We start from the raw sequence: 7,960 nt of genomic DNA on the forward strand, positions 1-7,960 counted from the left end.
AAGCCATTGTCAAGTTGCCTGGTTTTGAAAAACTGAAAATAAGTGAAGAAACATTGTTAAGAAAAAGCTCCTCTATCAAATGCTTATCTGGAAGCTTATGCTACCTGAATCCTTCTTTTTGTAGATTAAATTCTCCATGTGGTAGAGTTGATTAAAAAAGTGTCAGGCTTTGCAGGAAAAAAAGATTTTTAAAGAGAGTGCCTCAAATTTTGGTAAAACAAGGAATACTTCCATGCATTTCCTTTTTTTGCTTATTTGTTTTGAACTTTTTGCTCATTTGTTTTGGTTTTTTGGTTTTTCTAAATTATTCTGCTCATGTTCTTTAGTGTGGTTTTCTCTTCCTCGAGAAGATGTAGGGTCTGTGGGAGGCAGGAAAGGCCACTGCCATTTCCCGGGGTAGGTGCTAGATCCATCCACTGTTGAATGAAGTGATGTGGGAAAGCTGTGGAGCCTTGGTAGGGTGGGTGCTGGGGCATGAGCTGAACTTATTTCTGTGGTCTGTGGCACTTCTGCTGATTTGGTAGTTAAAGACCTGGCTAGAGCTTCCTGAGCAGTGCAGAAGTGTTGAGGGACTGCTGGTGGATTGGTGGCTGGTTGTAGGTTGCACTTAACCAGGAACACACTGACTGTCTTCTGAGACCTGATGGTCTGGCAGTGCCTGATCCTGTGTTGTCTCTAACTCTGTTCTTGGCCCGTTGACTCATCTGGAATAACAGCACGCAGGAGTGGGAACAGGTATTTGCCCCATACACCGTGGCACTGAGTGTTTCCAGGCTCTCAGCCTTGGCACACAGCAGGCACTGGGTCAGTCTTACCTCTTTTCCCAGAACTGGTGGGCCCCTTACGAAATGCAGTGTTGGCTTTGGAGCTATGTGCTCCTTCCAAGTGGAAACTCCCAAGCAGGCTAGCTGCTTTCTGGCATGGGGTGGCTCGAGGGAATGCTAGCCTGCCCTGGGACCCCTGGGACTAGGCACAATCTCTAGAGGAGGATTTAATCTCCAAATTACAGCACATGATTGGTTATGCAAACATCGATAACCAATGTTATTGGTTAATGTTATTGATAATAACCAATGTTATTATCGATTGTCAGGGCAGAGCACAAACACAGCAAAGCGTGAGGTGAGACCAAGATTGTGCTGGCTGACTGCAGAGAAACTTCCAGGCTGTCGTGGGTTCGGTTTGTAACCGGGCGGAAACACCAATTTAGTGTAGTGGTTTGGTCCAAAATACTCATTACTGTTTATCTGCTGTGAGATAAGAATTAGGAGAAATGCAAAGCAGGCACCAAACTTGAAAGAATAGAAAGAAGTTTATTAACAGGCCTAAAAGAGGGGGAAAAAAATTATACCACCTTCAAAACTCTCCTCCTCCCCCCACCTTCCTCCCTTCTCCCACTGACAATGTGAAAAGACAACCCTTAAGATGTTCAGTCTGTTTACCACTGCCATAATAACCTTGTTCAGTCCATTTAGAAAGAGAAGTCTCTTCTTGCTCATGCTATGAAAACATTATCACAACGAGACAGCCGCCCACTTCCAAATATTGTTCAGTCCATTTAGGAAGAGGAGTCTCTCTGCTCACATGTGAGTCCCTTCCCCCGACTTGCAGCTTGTTCAAGGTCACACACAGATAGCAATTCGTTTTCCCACGTTCGAGGGTCCACTCTTGAAGTTTTTTGGGGTACAGTTTTAAGGTTGAGCCATTCAGAAACAAAAACAGAGGCCCTTCTCCTTCCCTGGGAGCAAAGGGTCTTCCTCATCTTCATTGTTAGGACTATCTCTGGGAGCATCTCTAGGAACTGAGGTTTCTCCTTTCCCATTTGTAGCAAAAGTCCTCATCAGGTTCATCTCTAGGAACTGAGGTTTCTCCTTTCCCATTTGGAGCAAAAGTCCTCATCTGGTCCATCTCTCCCTGTCCAAACTTCTCATGAAATTACAGCTGCGTCAGCATCTGCCTATCTCGGCGCAGGTGCTTTTGCTTACGAGTTGAACACTCCACCCCCCCATATCTTCATGGAATTACAACGGGATACTCTGATATATCATAGCTTCACAACAGAATTTCAGTTTTAAGCATGTCCTCTCTCTCTTCCCTCGGGTTTTCAGCTCTTCACAGCAGTAAAAGGGTTAATCTCACCTCGGCCTTGCAGCTTTGCAGCTGGAATGTTGAATTTTCCTTATCGCAGTGGAGAGGGGGGAGAGCCGAGCCGCTCCGGCTGCCCACGGCAAGGCAGTGGGGGGGGTTCCATGGCTGAAACAGGTCCATGGCTCCAGGATGGCCGTGGCCCGGCCCGGCCTGGCCCAAGCAGGGCCTGGCTGGGCCCGCTGGCCCCCACACGGGGCCCGCAGCCACCTGTGCCAGCGCCGGAAACGAGAGAGAGCTTGGGGGGGAGTTTGTCTGTTCTTAAATGTGGATCACAGAGGTGTTCACAACTTTAAGTGGCTTAGAGAATTGTCCATATTCAAACTGGCCAGCTGATAGGTTCTATCAGTTCCCAGAGGAAACTGTAAGCACCCCTCAGCAAGGATGTCCCTTCCGGGACTATGCTTGCTAACCTATGACAGGCTCATCTGACCCTATCCTTGCTGCAGCTGGGCTGGGCTGGGCTGGGCTGGGGTAATCCCTGGAGCAAGAGGCATGAGCAAAACCTGCTGGCACTGAAGTTGTGCCCTGAGAGCAATGCTGCAGGGAGAGGGTGAGGGCTGGCGCTGAAGAAATGCATCGGGGTTTGCACTCTTGGGGCATGAAGGGTGGATTTCTGCTCAGCCCACTTCCTCCAGAGGCTCTGCTGTTCCCTGGTAAGCCCCGGGAATGTCTGCATCCCTTTGCAGCTTGGAAGTGCAAGGCAACTGCTGTCCCCTGGCTGGCAGCCAGAACACAGCTTTCTAGAAATAACCCCAGCAGATGGGAAATGTGGCCTGCCTGCAGGTATCACATTCAGCTGCTGGGGTGGGAGGCTCCCAGGAAAAAAAAGATCTTCTAAAAGGTCTCCTGTGTCCATGTGAGCCTGAGAATCTGTGCAAGGCTGGAAGTGTGGTGGCTGATTTATGGGGTTGGACAATGTTTAGGGTATTTGCAGCTGGGAGGCCTCTCAGTTTGGAGGGAGGTTGATGATACATCAGCTCCCAGACTGTGGTCTCAAAGGCATGGCCAGGCTGGACTTGTATTAGCTGGATATTTTTGCCCCTAGGCTGTTTTGCAGCTCTACCCTTTATGTGGAAAGGGTGTTACAGAGCATTCACCACATTCTGGGTGTTTATGGGAATCAAGGTGCAATTTCCCATAAGATCTTATTTTAAAAGAAGAATGAAAAGCAAAACTGAAAGCTGAGCCCAGTGGGAAAGGAGGCAAGTGCTAACATGTGCCCATGTGCCCCAGCTCCTCACAGAGGCTCTGGCACAGTTGTGCCTGGCCTGGGAGCAGAAACCTCTGTCAAAAACCTCTACCCAGGTTAAGCCCCACTAAACAGGTGAGAATAGGGGAAAAATTTAGAACTCCTGGGGTGCTCCTGCATGGGCAAAATTGCCCACGGGATGGTTTGGAGGCTGTTGCTGTTTAAATCACCCCTCGCACATGGGGTGCATTGCTTTTGCTGAGTCCATCTCCTGCTGCCCCGCTCCCTGGAGAGTTAAACCCTGATTTAGGCTTTTTTTGAGAAAATGATGAAAGAATTCCCATCCTGGATTTCAGACAAGTGACTCCAGGAGCTGTGCCACTGCCTCTCCCCTTCCTGTACCACCCATGGCCAAGCTGGGGTTAAAGCCAAAAGGACAAGGAGCAAAGGTATGGCCCCAGGGCAGGTAAAGGCCTTGCCCTACACAAGCATTGTTAAAGATAAATCTACTGCCCAAGAGAAGCAGGTGAGCAGCAAAGCCTGCCTGCAGAACAATAAAAAAATCCCTCCTGCAGGACTTAGAAAATGACTGGAGGAAAGGCTCCAATGAGCAGCACAGATAAGAAATTTAGGTGAAATGGTCCTTACCACATCTGCACAGCATGCCTAACCTTTTTATTAACTGTGGCTGCTAAATTTTCCTGACTGACACAGTTCCAGTAGCATTTACAGCACAATAATAGGAAATAATTATTTTACACAATGTCATTATTCTTAAAGAAAAAAAAATTGTCCCTTTTTTTCCCCCCAGAATTTTCTGTGCTTCGTGTAGGACTGTCCTCCTGCCAGGCCAGAATACACACCCACTGGGGCCAGGGCACACCAGGCTGCAGCTCTCAGCTGCACACACTGGCACTCTGGCACTGCAAGATTTCTTCCCCAGAGCTCACACCCTGACTACAAGTCCTCTTTATCCCATGTATTTGCTATCACAGCAGTAATTTTTTTTTTTACTTCTCTTTTTATGGAAAAAATGTATAATTTTGTTTCCATTTACTCCATTTCCTTTCCTAACATTTAAATGATGTCACTTTGCTGCAGTTAGATGGAATGGGTCTCTTCAATTTGCTGCTCCATTCCCTGATCTAGGTGCATTTTTCTTGGTTGGGATCATGTGGGTGAACTGGGAAGAGCTTTATCTCATAGGGGTGGGATCTGGGTATGTTTCTTAGGGTGAGAGAGTGCACTTTGCAGGTCACTGCCTCTCCAGCCACCCTGAGCACACCTTGTCAAAGCCAAGCCTCAGGTGCACTTGCTCAGATGGCATCTATTTATCAGCAGGGCATTTGGAGAAATGAAGTCTATCACAATATTTGAAAAGCTCAATAAAGGAACAGATGGCTTTGATAAGAGTTGATCTGGCTAATGAAATAAGGGTTAACACTTCAACTGAGAAACAGTTTAAACTGGCTTTCAACAGTTTTAATTGTATTTAACACATGCATCAGGGTGTGGAGCAGCTCCAATGGCTGCTGCTGAGTGATCCCTACACCCATTTTCCCCCTTGCTCCTCTTTCTGCGTGGGCAACCTTTCTTGCCAGGCCTCACTCCAGCTTTGGAGCTGAAAGGAGCAGGACAGGAGAAAAAGGTGGCAAATGTATTTTCAAAAGACACATATCTCCCAGAAATGAAAGCAAACTCAAAGCAATTCCCTTTTCCATTTTCTTCATCTCTGTGTACCTTTTCCTCCCAAAAAATCCAGTCCAGAATAACCACAGCCAGTCTTCAATGGTAGTATCACCCTGGGAAAGACTGCAACTAGAGGGGCATGACGTTGCTTTGCTTCCTCCTGAGCTGTGAGTGAGGTCTGCAAGGGCAGGGGTTAGCTTTGTGGTAGTCCTGTCCTTCACATGAAAAATAAAATACTGCCAAGGCCTGATCCCGCTACTCGATGTCAGGACATGGGGGGCTCAGAGTTGCCACTTCTCTGTCTCTGGATGAAAGCAGATGTGAGTGGCCTGCAGTTCACTCCTCATGAAGAGCACTGATGTGGTGAAATTTGGACAGGGAATGTACACGTGCTGTAATTCATCAGGGGCGGAAATACTAATGAACAGACAGCAAAGCAAAGCTGTAATTGGGAACATTTGCTTGCGTTGGAGCAGGTTGCTTTTGCAGTCCAGGAAAATTGCCAGGGAGATCCCCTGTGGGTCTCAGTGGCCCAGCAGGAAAACCCAGTGTCGATTGGGACAGAAGAATTCAAATGCTGCTCACAGCACCCCAGGAGCATCCTCACATCTGCCCAGAAGTGTCATTGCAATTGTGCCTTCTTGTCAGCCTGTGGCACATCCACCCCTGGGAAAGCCAGGTGTAACCTCAAACAAGGTGAGGGCAGGCACTTGTGGCTACTCGACTTTGCCAAGGCAGTGTTGGTGGAGATGTGGGAGAAAAGACTCTTCCCACAGGTGAGCCTGAGCTTGCAGTGGGCTTTGGGATGTGCAGCATTACCATGAGGGAGGCAGGTGATGCCTTATTGTGGGATGCAGTTCCAACACAACGTGCCCACGTGTCTTACCTCCCTTTGCACCCTCACACCCCTGACAGGGAGATGCTGCAGGATGAGGGTCGTGGGAGAGGGGCTGCTCCTCCCATGGTGTCCCCTGAAGAAATGATTGTAGGAAATGTCTCCATGGACCCTCGTAACATCACCCCTCGACAGCTGATGCCTGCCTGCATCTCTCTTGCTTCCTGCACTGGGTGGGCTCCAGCACATGCTTGCTGTCCCCAGGCTGTGCCCTTTTTTCAAGCTGTGATTTTTAAATTTGTAATAGGTTTTTGGTGGGCCTGTCAGCATCATGCGTTTTCCAGCACTCAGAGGGACACCATCTGCTCAAAAAAGAACTGTGAACAAAATGTCTCAGACACTCAGAGTTTACCAAAAATGAAATTGCCTTAAAATCCCATATGGTGCATTGTTTCCTTTCCAGTATTGGCTGACAGCAGAGGAGAAGTGACTAAGGCAGTTTCTCATTAGTTGCTGCATTTTCCTTTCTGGCCAAAATCGCTAGGGCTGAGCACTCACTTCTCACCTGTTTGACAGAAGGTTTTCTTCAACCTCAGCTGCTGAAAGCCAGAGGGTGCTGGGATTCAAAGACCTCCCCTCTATTACTTTTAAGGTGAGCTTCCCTGACTTTTGCTGTCATGAGAAGCCTTGCAGGGAGGGATACAGTTAATGCTGATACCTCAAGCGTATTTTTTTCCAGGCACCTGATTTTGGGGCCTCTCTTGGTGACATGGAGGCAATAGCAACTCCTTGCCCGAGGAAAGCCATGCCTGGAAGTCACTTTTGGCTCCTGAGCATGGCAGTGCCATGGGGCAGAGGAGAAACCTGGCCAAGATCTCTGGATTTTGTGGGGCTGCAAAAAAAGCAAATGCTGCAAGGAACCATTTATTAGTCCAGGATAACATAGGATTTGAAATACCAAAGCACAAAGAATGTTATTTCGGCTCTAAAAATAGCCCCCTCAGCCTTTAAAACACCGAGAAGCATACACAGTACATGCCTTTCTGTGGGAGTGTCTGTCCTCTCCCTTGATGATGCAGCCACTTTGGAAAGGGCTCAGGGGACCTGCTGGTGCAGTGCTTGCTCTGAGGATCAGCACTCTGAAGGATTTTCAGTCCCTGGGGATCAGTGACACGAAATCTTTTCAGAGTGTTCTATGAGGGCCAAACCTGCAGAGTGAAGGAGTGCTCCTTGCTAGAAGGGCAGACTATGAAATGCAGATAAACTGCTGATGTATAACTCAGCTCTGTTCTGGGGGCTGACATGGATTTGGGCATCTGTCTGTTTGTGGCACCAGGACAAAATTTTGTGTAAGTGCTGCCTTATTTGGATTTTAGGAAAACAAACAACACAGTTGCTAGATAACATCAGTTATCCTGACACAGAGGGATGGGAGGAAGAGGAAAAAGAAGTGGTAGCATTCATGTTGACTTAATCCCATGAAGATCAGACAGTGATGGGATCCCTCCACTCCAGGAAACAGTCCCAAATGGTTATCACCGAGCTGTTTTGCTGGGAATGTTTCTTCTCAAAATTCCAACCACAGAGATACTTCACAGAGATCACAAAGCCCACCACAGTAGGAAAGGGAAAAGGGGTGGAAGATGCTGTTCTTGGGGTCTCTTGCTACTGGGTGGCTGCTTCCTTATTTCAAAATACCCATCCAAATGGGGAGTACTCCCGGGAGGGCTGCAAAGATGGGGGGTTTGTGCGGCGAGCCCTCCCCGGTGCCTCCGGGGGCTTGGAGCAGAGGGCGCACGCAGAGCCGCAGGCTGGGTAGCTGCTCCTGGCGCTAGGAAGGGCGGGCAGGGAAGAGGGCAGAGCAGGGACGCTTTCGCACGGCCGCACCGGGGACGGCCCGCAGACAGCGGGACCGGGCGGAGCTGCGGCTGCACACGGGGCGTGGCGCTGGCCGTGTCCGGGGGATGCCCTGAAGCGCCCGGGGGGACTGTGACGGCATCCCAGCATCCCAAACCCGCGGTCAGAGCGACACAGCGGCTCCATCTCCAGTAGCCCACTCCCCCCCGCGCTGCTCCGGGGCCCCCGGTGGCCGCGGCGGC

Source organism: Coloeus monedula (assembly GCF_965178545.1).
Source record: "Coloeus monedula genome assembly, chromosome: 5".
NCBI classification, from domain to species: domain Eukaryota; kingdom Metazoa; phylum Chordata; class Aves; order Passeriformes; family Corvidae; genus Coloeus; species Coloeus monedula.